Source organism: Lactuca saligna, chromosome 4, assembly GCF_052625555.1.
Source record: "Lactuca saligna cultivar CGN05327 chromosome 4, ASM5262555v1, whole genome shotgun sequence".
NCBI classification, from domain to species: Eukaryota; Viridiplantae; Streptophyta; class Magnoliopsida; order Asterales; family Asteraceae; genus Lactuca; species Lactuca saligna.
The window spans coordinates 233,356,567-233,372,501 of NC_136420.1; the positions used below are offsets into that span (position 1 = coordinate 233,356,567).

The 15,935-nt window shown below is 37.6% G+C and overlaps 2 long non-coding RNA genes across 2 annotated transcripts; both read left to right on the top strand.

Annotated features, from left to right (window-relative positions):
• Positions 1-652: 652 nt before the first annotated feature.
• On the top strand, positions 653-3,290 carry LOC145039050 (uncharacterized). The gene is made up of 3 exons (XR_013679707.1): positions 653-1,311; positions 1,402-1,486; positions 3,155-3,290. It is a non-coding gene; the product is annotated as an uncharacterized LOC145039050 (long non-coding RNA).
• Positions 3,291-7,017: 3,727 nt separating this feature from the next.
• On the top strand, positions 7,018-9,654 carry LOC145039051 (uncharacterized). Its single transcript, XR_013679708.1, has 3 exons — positions 7,018-7,676; positions 7,767-7,851; positions 9,520-9,654. It is a non-coding gene; the product is annotated as an uncharacterized LOC145039051 (long non-coding RNA).
• The last annotated feature ends 6,281 nt before the right edge of the window (positions 9,655-15,935 follow it).

Here is a 15,935-nt window from a genome sequence, read left to right on the forward strand (position 1 = left end):
GTAGTACGTGGCGAGCCAAACTGATAAATCAATGATGCATACTCATCGGGAATGTATGATATGCGTTTTTTCTGGTGAGTATTCATATAAAATATTTATTTCCTTAATTAAAACAACAAAAGATATATTCTCATTTATATTTCCAAAAATGCGAAACTCTTCTGCAATTTCATCATTTTATGACCCCATTTGCGAAGTTGAGTATTTATTTCCAAAAAATGCGAAACTCTTCTGCAATTTCATCATTTTATGACCCCATTTGCGAAGTTGAGTATTTATTTCCAAAAAAATGCGAAACTCTTCTGCAATTTCATCATTTTATGACCCCAATTGCGAAGTTGAGTATTTATTTCCAAAAATGCGAAACTCTTCTGCAATTTCATCATTTTATGACCCCATTTGCGAAGTTGAGTATTTATTTCAAAAAAAAAAAAAAAATGCGAAACTCCAGGGACAATATTTGAAATCTTCTGTTTTCTTCCCCAATTCGCATTCTACTGTGAAATACTTCGCATCCCTTCGCATTAATCACTTTCGCATCTTCATTCTTACACCCTTCGCATCCCTTCGCATTAATCACTTTCGCATCTTCATTCTTACACCCTTCGCATCCCTTCGCATTTTAACCTAATCAATCAAATGCGATTCACAAAATTTTCATTCCAGATGCGAATACAGTTTAGTTCTTGAACTCTAAACTTGCGAAATCAAAAATTCATATGCTGAACCCATATGCGAATATTAACCCAATTGACTTCAAGTTGATTCATAGATGCGAACACTCGATTGTTTTACTTTCGCAAAATGAGCATCAACAACTCCACAATCGAGTTTTTTTAAATTCTTGCAAAACAACAATTTCATAGTCCTTGACTTCGCGTTTTTCTTCACGAATCATCCCTCAATCATCAATCCAATTGCGAATCAAAACTCATATGTTCTAGCTTTATCAATTCATCGACTACACTCATACAAATGCGAACAATACTCTCAAAATCGATTGAAACTTATAGCAAAGCTAAATCCAACTTCGCATTCAAAGTAGTGTTATTGATCCGCAGTCACAAGCAACCGCCCCACACCCACTCTCTGACCAACCATGCCTCCCCACCTTACCTAGGTCACATCAACGTCTTTTCCCACTCAATTAACCCTCTTCCCGAGTTTTTGAGGACTGATTATTCATCCTCTCTCCTCATTTCCCTCATTTTGCTCTCATTTCACAAGAAGATCAAACTCTTTCCTCTCTCACTTTCTCTCTCTAGAAATTCGAGATTCAAGGGCTGATCTTGAGTTTTTCCTCCACATTTGGTAAGCATAATCCATTCTCTTTATGATTATCTCATTTATTTCCACTCAAATCATGGATATCTTAGACAAACTCTCTCATAATTGTGTTAGAGCTTCGAATCTTCAAGTGATTCTTCAAGTGTTCTTGGGTTGAACACTTTCCATCTTCAACACGTATCTACTGAAATCACTCAAGGTGAGTTCATACCCCTACATTTTCATGTTTTCTCAAGTTTTCAGGGGGGAATACAAGTTAAGACACTAAGAACATAACTAGATTTTTCTAACAGCCTTCATCAGAAAAGTTCAACTCCATTCACGGACTGTTTTGGGCATCTTAACTATTTTTGTTTTCAAAACTGTACAAGGTGCAAATAGATCAAGTTTTTAGCTTTAAAATGGCTACTTGCACATCTCCATACGATTTTTCTACAATTTATGGTGATTTTTACAAAACTGCCTATCATTTCAAACAACAATCCGGACCAGTCTGTGATTATGGACTTTTTCACCCAAGTTAGAGGTCATTATAAATTGTGATAAAAATTATGAGCAAACTAGACACATTTTGTGAACTCTCAGAATTTACGGATCTAGTTTTCGACTTCGTATGATTTTTCTATGATTTTTCCAAAACAGGGCAGAATTGCTAAATTTTGCCAACAGCATGTAAATATCATAACACTTTGTATTATGTTGAGCAAAGTGTATAATCATAAATTCTAATATTTGAATGAGTTTTCTTGCTAGTTTATCATTATAGACTGAAACTAAAACATTCATATTAAATATTATTCATTCATTTTGGAACACGCACTATTAAACTATGAAAAGAGTTCGATAAATTCACTACACTAATACTTTTCCATAAAAGAGTTCATACATAGTACATACATTTTAGATAAACTATAATAGGTATAGTTTATGATACATCACTCTACGCACTCGTACAAGAAGGGTACATTCATACAAGAAATATTTATTTTCACACACATTTCACGTAAACTTGTTATCCTATATTGTGAGTTTCTCTATCTCTCTCCCCGTACGTCCGAGTGCGGGATATAATTCCTGGTAGTTATAATCAGAATCTCCTGGAGGGAGAACGTGATACTTGTATATAGATCTATATTGGGATTGACACCCCACACCTCGCTGCTAGCTACAGTGGGATCTGCAGGTCTACGGGTGACAAATGTCATTTCATTTTTCGCGACACTGAGAACGTCGTGGCAGGTTCACATAGTCATAGTATGATTATAACGGCTCACATAGGGAACAATCCATAAGTTTACGGGATTTTATTTTTAAAAACCTAAATGAGTTTTATGTTGATTTAAAATCACCTTTTATCTCTATGGGTACAAATACAAAGTACCGGGTCTCTATACAAAAAGGAGTACAGATACAAAGTACCGGGTCTCTATACAAAGTTATTATGATATTAAACTATATTTCCTCTAGAATTGTTAGACTTCAACTATGGTCGCTGAGCGTATATGTTTGAGTCATATAAGAGTTTAGTCTTGATTGGCCTAGAATTGGTGGTGCCCGCCTCATCTCCTGTTCCTCGTTGGGTTGTGGACCTGGGGCAGACCCACTATATTCAACGTTTTATCTAAGTTAAACCTTATATAACTTATATATGTTGGACGATTATAGAGGAACTCTACGGATTACTCTAGGGTTCATTAATGCATCATGCAGGATTATTTCTATTCATACTTAACTAAGAAAATATTGGATTTTCTGGAAATCAAACTAAATCGATTTTACAAGGAAAAACGGTTTCTACTTCAAACAAAACTCTTATGAACTCACCAACCTTTGTGTTGACACTCTTTAAAACTACTTGTATTCTCAGGAAGTCAGTGAAACAGGCAAACTTCATCGCTTTGAGGATGGGACGCTAAACCGTCAACAAATTTATTTTGTCATCATAATGTAATTGCTTTTGAAACATGTAAACATATACTTTGGTGTAACTTTTGCAATTATATTTATGGTGGTTGTTTTTACTTTGAGCACTATTATACACGTTGTTGTGATACTGTACATGAAGTCCTCCACCCCCAGACGTTTCCGCCATCCTTGGTTTGGGGGTGTGACAGATTGGTATCAGAGCATTGTTTATAGTGAACTAAGTATATCGAACCACATAAGATATACAAACTATAAATGCATTGGGACTAAGGTCTCTGATTTTAAGATTTCAAAACCACTATACCTTTAAGAATAAATAACTTTTGTTAAAAGTATACATGCATGCATACATACTAAGGTCAGCATCATTTTAGGACAAAACAAAAGTAAAGATTGTTGGACATCACAGGTAAGCCTGGGGATGTATGATCAGTCTTGGGAATAGCATAGCCTGATCAACTATGCTGGTCCGAGGAGTGATTAGCATATGCCCAAGAATGGTTGTGATGTGGCAACAAGTCTAAAAATTTACCAACACTACCACAATGAAATACCATAGGGGTATTTTGGCATTATTAAAATTACATATGTGAGAACTAAATAGATCTTTATCAATAGGTCAATAGTTGCTTAGTGGATACATTAAAATTTTATGTATCCAGGACGTCATAGACTTAGAATCTGTGGATCTTTGCTCTACTTCCTGTTCTCGTTGGATTGGGGATTTAGAGTTAGGGTCGCTTATTCGAAGGTCTATCCTGTCCCGAATACATATAATTAGTATGCACTAAACAATTTGTTGAAGTACCTGATAAAGATCATCGTATAATTAACTAATTAGTACGTTTGCTTAATTGTTTCTTATATCCCCATTTCTCGCGAAGATATCATGGCTGGATTTCCATCCACACGACGACCCGTACTACCCTAACCACGACAATACCAAATGGCTCGGAGAGGAGCCAGAGAATGATTACCCAACCCCTGTAGATGGCCACCAAGCTGAAGGCTATGCTGATGGTTCTGATTCCGACCCTGAAGTGGAGAACTTAACCCCGATGACTCTTGTTCCGAATCCTAACCCTTGTCCAACTTTTCAAGGCCCGACGCCTCCTTGGGTAGAGTGCTTGGAAACCTGGAGCAAAGAACAAGACCAACATATGTCGTTTAGTAGAGAACGAAGCTTCTACAACATAAACGAAGGAAGCTCAAACAGATACAATTTTTCCAATCCTGGTCCATAGAGTTGCCCGAAACGAGATTCTGGGTAGAACGACTCTCCATAGTATCGCAAAGGTTGATGCAAATGCAAGAATACATACGATCCGCACCAAGCGCCTTGAACACACTCGTGAAAAATCTAAGAGAAACCACAAAACCCACTAACTCGTGAAGTTCATTCATATGGACTTCCTTTATGAACTACATATAAGGAATTCTTAAATCGAAGAAAAATGCAGGAAAAATCAAATTCTATAACAACTGACTTGTCTTTACTAGTAGAAACTTATCATCTGATCATTTTTCCTTTTTGCAAACTCATGACAGAACAATGCCACCAAGGAAAAGACCCAGACCTTCGGGCAGCACAGCGCCACCACCTCCGACGCCACCTCCCCAGTTTGATCCTGAAATGTTCCAAGCTGCAGTGACAGCAGCCGTGGTAGCTGCAATGTCACAAATTGGCACAAATAGCAATGGTGGTGCTGGATCTGGAGCCACAAACCCTAACCACGGGGATAGTGCAGGACGCACAAGGGAATGCACTTACAAGGACTTCACAAATGGCAAACCCGATTCCTTTGATGGAAGTGGGGGTGTCCTCGCACTAATTCAATGGTTCGAGAGGACCGAAGCGATCTTTGAGATTTACGCTTGCCCCGAAGCGAGCAAAGTCAAGTACGCGACATTCACCTTCATCGGAAGAGCTCTCACTTGGTGGAACGGCAAAGTTAAGTCGCTTACGCTTGCAGTGGCTAACTCGTTAAGTTGGGAGGACTTAAAGAAGATGATGTTGAAGGAATATTGCCCAAGAGGTGAAGTGCAAAAGCTGGAGCAAGAACTATGGAATCTCAGAATGGCAGGCTCCGACCTTACAACTTACACCAACCGATTTTGTGATCTAGCACTCCTTTGTCCCGCTATGGTCACCCCGGAAGACAAAAAGTTGGAGCGTTACCTCTGGGGATTGTCCCCCGAAATTCAAGATAGCGTGCTCGCCTCAAGACCAACTACCTTCGACAGCGCCAAGGAGTTAGCACAACAACTCATTGACCACCATGCCCGCCATGACACTATGGCAACCACCCATACCCAAGCAAGAGGAGGGAACAACGAAAGAAAGTTTTGGGACAACAAGAAAGACCAATCAACCCAAGGCCTCGCTAAGAAGCAACAGATCCTTGCTGTTCATGCTGCCACAACCCTCACCACACCAACTCCCATGAAACCATACGCAGGAACACTTCCAAAATGCAACAAGTGTAACTTCCATCACACTGGGGCTTGTCGAAAGTTGCATTGCAAAAACTGCGACAGAGAGGGGCACACTGCTCGTTTCTGTAAGGCACCAGCACGACCCATCAACCAGGTACCCGGCTCTGGAGCAAGCCCAACCTGTTACGAGTGTGGAGAAACGGGACACTTTATAAGGGAATGCCCAAGGACAAGAGATGCTGGTGGTGGCGGGAGGGTGTTTGCAATCACCGAAGGAGAAACCACTCCGGAACTGCCCGCAAATATCAGTACGTGTTCCTAACATCGACATTTAGATCCCGAATTTCTCTATATGCTAAATCTAGCATCGATTAAAGCATGCATAGTAGTAATCATGTGACATCGGGCGAGTTATTCCTTACCATAATCAAATTCTCGTACTACGAAAAGTCATCCCCATCTTTCCTCTAAATTCCTGGATCCCCATTCGAAGTGCAAATTTCGGGACGAAATTCCCTTTAACGGGGGGATGATGTGACAACCGTCAAATTCTGGTCAATTCAAAGTCAAATAAAGTCAACAAGTCAAACCTCTCAGCTCAACTAACCCTTGTGTACTTGGACTTACGTTCAGTATTTACTAAACAACCCACTACTCTAATAAGAAAACATGAATCGAAAAGTACGTACAACTAGATCTCTTTAACCTAAAAACTGTAGTACGTGGCGAGCCAAACTGATAAATCAATGATGCATACTCATCGGGAATGTATGATATGCGTTTTTTCTGGTGAGTATTCATATAAAATATTTATTTCCTTAATTAAAACAACAAAAGATATATTCTCATTTATATTTCCAAAAATGCGAAACTCTTCTGCAATTTCATCATTTTATGACCCCATTTGCGAAGTTGAGTATTTATTTCCAAAAAATGCGAAACTCTTCTGCAATTTCATCATTTTATGACCCCATTTGCGAAGTTGAGTATTTATTTCCAAAAAAATGCGAAACTCTTCTGCAATTTCATCATTTTATGACCCCAATTGCGAAGTTGAGTATTTATTTCCAAAAATGCGAAACTCTTCTGCAATTTCATCATTTTATGACCCCATTTGCGAAGTTGAGTATTTATTTCAAAAAAAAAAAAAAAAATGCGAAACTCCAGGGACAATATTTGAAATCTTCTGTTTTCTTCCCCAATTCGCATTCTACTGTGAAATACTTCGCATCCCTTCGCATTAATCACTTTCGCATCTTCATTCTTACACCCTTCGCATCCCTTCGCATTAATCACTTTCGCATCTTCATTCTTACACCCTTCGCATCCCTTCGCATTTTAACCTAATCAATCAAATGCGATTCACAAAATTTTCATTCCAGATGCGAATACAGTTTAGTTCTTGAACTCTAAACTTGCGAAATCAAAAATTCATATGCTGAACCCATATGCGAATATTAACCCAATTGACTTCAAGTTGATTCATAGATGCGAACACTCGATTGTTTTACTTTCGCAAAATGAGCATCAACAACTCCACAATCGAGTTTTTTTAAATTCTTGCAAAACAACAATTTCATAGTCCTTGACTTCGCGTTTTTCTTCACGAATCATCCCTCAATCATCAATCCAATTGCGAATCAAAACTCATATGTTCTAGCTTTATCAATTCATCGACTACACTCATACAAATGCGAACAATACTCTCAAAATCGATTGAAACTTATAGCAAAGCTAAATCCAACTTCGCATTCAAAGTAGTGTTATTGATCCGCAGTCACAAGCAACCGCCCCACACCCACTCTCTGACCAACCATGCCTCCCCACCTTACCTAGGTCACATCAACGTCTTTTCCCACTCAATTAACCCTCTTCCCGAGTTTTTGAGGACTGATTATTCATCCTCTCTCCTCATTTCCCTCATTTTGCTCTCATTTCACAAGAAGATCAAACTCTTTCCTCTCTCACTTTCTCTCTCTAGAAATTCGAGATTCAAGGGCTGATCTTGAGTTTTTCCTCCACATTTGGTAAGCATAATCCATTCTCTTTATGATTATCTCATTTATTTCCACTCAAATCATGGATATCTTAGACAAACTCTCTCATAATTGTGTTAGAGCTTCGAATCTTCAAGTGATTCTTCAAGTGTTCTTGGGTTGAACACTTTCCATCTTCAACACGTATCTACTGAAATCACTCAAGGTGAGTTCATACCCCTACATTTTCATGTTTTCTCAAGTTTTCAGGGGGGAATACAAGTTAAGACACTAAGAACATAACTAGATTTTTCTAACAGCCTTCATCAGAAAAGTTCAACTCCATTCACGGACTGTTTTGGGCATCTTAACTATTTTTGTTTTCAAAACTGTACAAGGTGCAAATAGATCAAGTTTTTAGCTTTAAAATGGCTACTTGCACATCTCCATACGATTTTTCTACAATTTATGGTGATTTTTACAAAACTGCCTATCATTTCAAACAACAATCCGGACCAGTCTGTGATTATGGACTTTTTCACCCAAGTTAGAGGTCATTATAAATTGTGATAAAAATTATGAGCAAACTAGACACATTTTGTGAACTCTCAGAATTTACGGATCTAGTTTTCGACTTCGTATGATTTTTCTATGATTTTTCCAAAACAGGGCAGAATTGCTAAATTTTGCCAACAGCATGTAAATATCATAACACTTTGTATTATGTTGAGCAAAGTGTATAATCATAAATTCTAATATTTGAATGAGTTTTCTTGCTAGTTTATCATTATAGACTGAAACTAAAACATTCATATTAAATATTATTCATTCATTTTGGAACACGCACTATTAAACTATGAAAAGAGTTCGATAAATTCACTACACTAATACTTTTCCATAAAAGAGTTCATACATAGTACATACATTTTAGATAAACTATAATAGGTATAGTTTATGATACATCACTCTACGCACTCGTACAAGAAGGGTACATTCATACAAGAAATATTTATTTTCACACACATTTCACGTAAACTTGTTATCCTATATTGTGAGTTTCTCTATCTCTCTCCCCGTACGTCCGAGTGCGGGATATAATTCCTGGTAGTTATAATCAGAATCTCCTGGAGGGAGAACGTGATACTTGTATATAGATCTATATTGGGATTGACACCCCACACCTCGCTGCTAGCTACAGTGGGATCTGCAGGTCTACGGGTGACAAATGTCATTTCATTTTTCGCGACACTGAGAACGTCGTGGCAGGTTCACATAGTCATAGTATGATTATAACGGCTCACATAGGGAACAATCCATAAGTTTACGGGATTTTATTTTTAAAAACCTAAATGAGTTTTATGTTGATTTAAAATCACCTTTTATCTCTATGGGTACAAATACAAAGTACCGGGTCTCTATACAAAAAGGAGTACAGATACAAAGTACCGGGTCTCTATACAAAGTTATTATGATATTAAACTATATTTCCTCTAGAATTGTTAGACTTCAACTATGGTCGCTGAGCGTATATGTTTGAGTCATATAAGAGTTTAGTCTTGATTGGCCTAGAATTGGTGGTGCCCGCCTCATCTCCTGTTCCTCGTTGGGTTGTGGACCTGGGGCAGACCCACTATATTCAACGTTTTATCTAAGTTAAACCTTATATAACTTATATATGTTGGACGATTATAGAGGAACTCTACGGATTACTCTAGGGTTCATTAATGCATCATGCAGGATTATTTCTATTCATACTTAACTAAGAAAATATTGGATTTTCTGGAAATCAAACTAAATCGATTTTACAAGGAAAAACGGTTTCTACTTCAAACAAAACTCTTATGAACTCACCAACCTTTGTGTTGACACTCTTTAAAACTACTTGTATTCTCAGGAAGTCAGTGAAACAGGCAAACTTCATCGCTTTGAGGATGGGACGCTAAACCGTCAACAAATTTATTTTGTCATCATAATGTAATTGCTTTTGAAACATGTAAACATATACTTTGGTGTAACTTTTGCAATTATATTTATGGTGGTTGTTTTTACTTTGAGCACTATTATACACGTTGTTGTGATACTGTACATGAAGTCCTCCACCCCCAGACGTTTCCGCCATCCTTGGTTTGGGGGTGTGACAAATTCCAAGTAGGAGACAAGGTACTTTTAAAAGTTTCGCCTTGGAAAGGGCTTGTACGTTTTGGTAAGAAAGGAACACTAAGCCCGAAATATGTTGGACCCTTTGAAATCATTGAAAGGATTGGCCCGGTAGCTTATAAACTCCAGTTGCCCCAAGAGTTAACCGTCGTGCACGACCCATTCCACGTCTCCAACCTTAAGAAATGTCTAGCCGACGAAGCATTGATAGCACCCCTGGAGGAAATTAAGATCAATGATAAGCTAAACTTCGTTGAGGAACCGATAGAAATCCTTGACAAGGAGGTAAAACAACTTAAGCGGCGTAAGATCCCGATTGTGAAAGTTTGATGGAGCTCAAAACGCGGGCCGGAGTACACCTGGGAGCGCGAGGACTTCATGAAGGAAAAGTATCCACAACTTTTCCCTTGCGATGACAAACAATGACATAGAATGAATTTAGGGATGGAATTCTTTTTAAGTGGGGGATACTGTGACAACTGTCAAATTTAGGTCATTTTCGGACTCATGCATCTTTATAAAAACCATTCATGCACAACATGCCATGACCTAGTAGTATAAATTAGGTCAAAATTCTTGCATAAACTAGGATCCAACTAAGATCTAGGACTAATATACTTGACACTTACAATTCTAGTAAGTTGCTTAACTACAATAGGAAATGCCAATGCTATAATTAGAATGAAGCTTTCAAGCTTTGTTATAATTGAAAAAGTGTATAAAACCCTACAAATAAATTAAAATATTCTAATTATACTTCATTATGATGATGAACATCAAACAATATTCCAAAAACCCTAAAGAGCCAAAAATCCAAACTTATAAATTATAAAGCTTAAAAACTTTATAAAATATGGCTATAAACTTCCTAATATCAAATTTTTATTAATCAAATTAAGAATTATAATCAATGAAATAGAAATTAAATTATCAAGTGTTAATCATAAACTATTGGTTAAATACAAAGATTTTTAAATAAATCAAGAACTATATAAAGAAGAAATTTTATAAAAATTCTTGGGTTTTATAAAAATTAAGTAGGGATTCTTATAAAATTTGAATTGAGGAGAGAGAAGGCCCTAATCCACTAAAAAATCTGGCCATTCTCCCCTCCCCATGCCCTCTCTCTTCCCAAAACTCAATCATTAAGTTCATTCCCTCACTCCACCTCTTCTCTCTTCACTCTCTTACACTCCACCCTTCACACACTTCACTCTCTTCTTCCCTCTCTCTAAACTCACAAAAATCCTCTCAATGCTCTGAAAAATTTCCAGATTTTGAAGCCCTTGAAGTGTTCTTACTTCCCTCAAGATCATAACGAAGGTAAACTACATCATCTTCTTCCATAGTTTCATGATTCTACTTCCTTTTCCTTCTTAGTTTTCTCTTGTTTTCGGATTCTATGCCTTTCCATGGCTAGAAATCTTTATTCTTACCTTGTAGTTTGTAGATTCTCACCATAACACAGTGCATGTGTTTGAAATGGTGAAAATCCGGGATCAAACCCACGCAAGGAGTGAAAAAGATGCACATATGATCATGTGACATCAAAATCTAATATTTCATGTTCTTCTCCATTTCTTTTATGTTCATGCATGACCAAAAGCATTTAAAGCATTTCTAGTACATCTTGGATGCTCATTCATTCCATGCATGTGTTATAAATCGGATCTTACCAAAGGCATGCATGATGTTCTTGTTGAAATACCCTAATAATGCACACAAACAAACGTGCAATCTGCCAGATTACTTTGTTCGACTTTGAACGGCCATAACTCAGTCATTTCTTAACCAAATCATGATATTCTTTTTGTATTGGTTATTTCCACGAGTTAACTTTCAAACCCAACTGGTCTCACTGTAAAATATTAAATATCCGATTTTTGGAAGATTTTACAAAAAGGTTGCGCATACAGCTCTTTTTCTGTGATCACTATTTTTATCTTGCTTAAATAATGGCCTTAAACCAAACCATAAATCTGAGGAAAAATACCTTAGAAACTTAACATATCTAGTGAATGATGGTTGAAATTTCGTGGCTTAAAACCTCACTGAATGGGCTACACAAATTCATGAACTTCAGCCACATCTACACTTCATGCATTATTGCATGCAACTTTTCTTATATTGTTTGGGATCATTACCCTCATTTCTCTTCTGAATACATTCTTAACATTTTTACTTTTGAAAGCCCTTGAACGCATGAGATAATCTGGAAAATTTCAAAAGCTTTTGTTATTTCTTTGATTTATTAGAATTATTGCTAAAACCAAGGGCATAAATCATATAGAATACTTAGATAGGTCAATAAATCCTATATAAATTCATGGATGCTCCTTATGGGGAATAATGACCCCTCACCAAATTTTAGTAATTTTTGTTACTGTTTCAGATGATTTCTAATTTTATTTTGTTTAGGGCATGATAAATTACAAAAGCACTTTAGAAGATGTCAAAATTGTATCTAACAATTTTCGCATACCTTACCTGTGATGAGTGACACCAAAAAATAATTTCAAGATTTTTCATCATGTCTAGCTATTTTTCCCAATTTTTGGTAATTATAATCGTCTAAAATTGGGAAAAATAGTTCTGATTATCCAAAATTCATGAAAATTTGCCAGGCTATTATATTATACAGTAGGAGGTTACATAAAAAGTTTGAGGATTTTTCTCTACTGTAAACTATTTTTCTCTTATTTTCTAAATTTAATTGCACTAAAATACACTTAAATACACATAGATACCCAAAACTAGTTGTGACATTATGAAAACCACTTTTCATATTTTTACCAGGTTATTTATACTGTAAATGATGTTACAAAAATTTATGGTGATTTATTTTAACTGTTTAATATTATTTCTTCAATTAATGACTATTTAAAGGAATAAAACAAGGAAAAATAGAAATACCCACTGAAAAATATCTTTTATATTTTTCCCAGCCTAGCTATGTATAATAACAGTTAAATAAAAAGTTTGGGTAATTTTGGAAACTGTTTTCTATTTATTTTAATTTTTATTGGAATAAATGCTCATAAATCATAAAATATAATTAAACAGCTTGGAAATCCATTTTTTATATTTTTCCCAGCTTAGTATTGAGTAATAACAATTAAATAAAAAGTTTGAGAATTTTTATCCCTTGAATGCTATTTTTCATGAATTTATGTTGGTAAAGAGACTTAAAAATTTGGAAAATTGATATTCCAAAGTTGTAATTAATCACACGACTTGTAGAATTTCATTATTTCAGAAAAAGTGTAACCAATTAATACAAAATCCAATACTGAAACATAAATTGGCGTTTGACTATATGTAGAGTTTAGTATATTAGCATTAGATTTCGACATGGAAACTCACTAGTGTGTGTTTGATGTCGTAGGATCCCGGTAGTAAGACGTTGGTGCATCCCGAAATACCGCTTGTACCTACTTGAAACGTTGTGAGTATTCACACACTCCCCTATTTTCGGGTTTTAAATGTTTTGGGTGGAAAAGCATGTCCTAAACTATTTTTATGTTTGTTGTATTTATTTTGACTTGTATGAAACTTGGTTGCTATATTTCGAATGTTTGTGTATGTTACTTTAATTCATGAGGATTGTATCGCGGTTAAGTCCCTGGAATCTCTAGACACAAGTCATTAATAGAAACTTAATGCACATACTATTCTTTATGCACATACGAAACTTGTATTCCCATTTCAGCAACGACTCTTGTATACTTATTTTGGCAATGAAACTTGAATACTTATTTTAGCAATGAAACTTGTTACTCATTATAGCAATAAACTTGTTATTTATTATGACAATGAACTCGTTTATCAATAATAGCAATCAACTTTGTTTCTCATTAAAGCAATGTACTTGTATTTACGAAAAGCCTTATTTCAAGCTCGATTTTATAAACTTGTGAACTCACCAACTATTTTCATAGTTGACGCTTGTTTTACATGCTTTTTCAGGAAATAATTAGTAAGTGGATATAAAGATTCATCATCATAGAGCATGCTGCATCGTGTTGAAGTTATTTATGAAGTTATCTTTGAACAATGTTATTTTGGAAAAACTTGTATTTTGTTTCTTTTGAAGCTATAGGTTGTAAACTTTTAAATACTGCTATGGTGATGTATCTTTATCTTTTGCAATGAAATCGGTATCACTGTCATATCTTGCGTTTCCGCTTTAGCGGGGTGTGACATCGCACCTCTGCGTAGATACAAATTGTCTCATATCTCTCTTGAGCATACTCAAATATCGGGACATCTGAGCCTGCTCCGAAGCGAACTCATGGCAAAACATCACCCTCTCAGTGAACATCCTGGTGATGTCCATCACCGACTCCGAATCCTGCTTCAGCTCAAGGAACTCCTGATCCAATCTCTCCCTCTCAACCTGCGGAACATAGCAAGTGCTGAACATCTCTATGAACTGATCCAATGAAACCGCAACCCTCTGCGCATCCGAATATGACCCCGTGGTCAATCTCCACCAATCCTTCACCCCGAGCCTCAACAGGTTCAGAGCATACCTCACCCTCTAATCAGCAGGGCGTGAACACGTGAAGAAACACCCCTCCACATCCGATAACCATCTCATAGCAACGATCGGGTCCTGAACTCCATCAAAGGTGGGAGGCTTCGTATTATCGAAGTCCCGATACTGAAAACCTCTACTAGCTCCTCCCCCTGCCGCTGCTACAGCCGCTGTAGCTGCCGCGGCAGCCGTCTCAGTGAGAGCCGCAAAGCGCTCATCAAAATACTCCACCATGGTGGTCTTGATCGACCCAAACAGTTCCGGCAGCTCGGCCCGGAACAACACAGCAACCTCATCATGCAGGATCTCACGAATCCTCGCATCCAACTCGCGCATGCTCATCTGTTGGATAAACTCGGGTGGTACTGACCCGCCCGGAACTCCCTCTCCTGCTCCCGATCCTGACCCGGATCCACTCCCAGCATGCCTCGAAATCTCCGTACTAAAAATAAACCACAAAATCTCAGACATTTCCCACTATCCCGGGAACCAACTCTCAACCCAACCCTACAGGTCATGGTTTCCCTGATATGCGTATGGGTCCTGTGCTTTCAGTAATACGGGCCCATACTACCTTCCACACCTACCCATATTTGTATGAAGTACTAACACAACACCCTAGTGAAAAATATGTATAGCAAGTGCTCAATCCTCACTCCTAGTGGAACATTGAAAATCTCATACAGAAGGAAACCCTAGGCTAGCAGACATCATAAAACAGGCAACATTATCATGAAATCCTGAAGATCCTTAGCCTAGTACTAGCATGCTGTTCTATCAATGCTCGAAAACAAATATCATGCATGGTATTTTGCGGTTACATACTGGCCCCGGCTGATCGTACCTCCGCGTCCTCTTTTTACTTAATTTGAAAACCATTTTAAATTCTCCTTTAAAAACTCTCCTTGATTCGAGACTGGATTCACATGAATGTTCCTCCAATTCACTCAAACCAAGGCTCTGATACCAACTTGTAACGACCAAAAATTTCAACAAAATTTAACTTTTAAAAAATAACCCATTTTAATCACGTTATTACAAAAAGGTTTTCAATACATTTATTATCAGAGTATTCCCAGAAACATAACATAAAACATAAACACGAGGAGCGGTACGATCATGCCTTCGCCTTGCCACGGTCTCCTGAAGAAACTGAAAAACATTAAACCACAACTGTAAGCCCGAAAGCTTAGTGAGATACCCCCAAAATACGAACCACATATACCATACACATATAGCATGTCATATAATAACCGATCACAGAACAGCCATGCATATTACGTCTACTGTGTGACTCGTCTGCCGTATCGGACCTTTAGTCCACGGGGTCCACCCTTCGAGTCTAGTCATGTCCCTCGAGTCTGCAGTGTGATTGGTTCGCTCGCACCGGGCGTTCAACCCACTTGGTCCACTCACTGAGTCTAGAGTATGACTGGTCCGCCCGCATCGGGCCTTCAGTCGGCTTGGTTCACTCTCTGAGCGTCGGCACGTCTGGTCCGCCCTCGTGGGGCCTACAGCCTATCCGGACCGCTCGCTGGGCCTTCGTAACAACCGGTCCGCCCTGGGTATCTTGGCCTATAGCACAAAGCAGGACACGCCTCAACCCAAATCCAGTC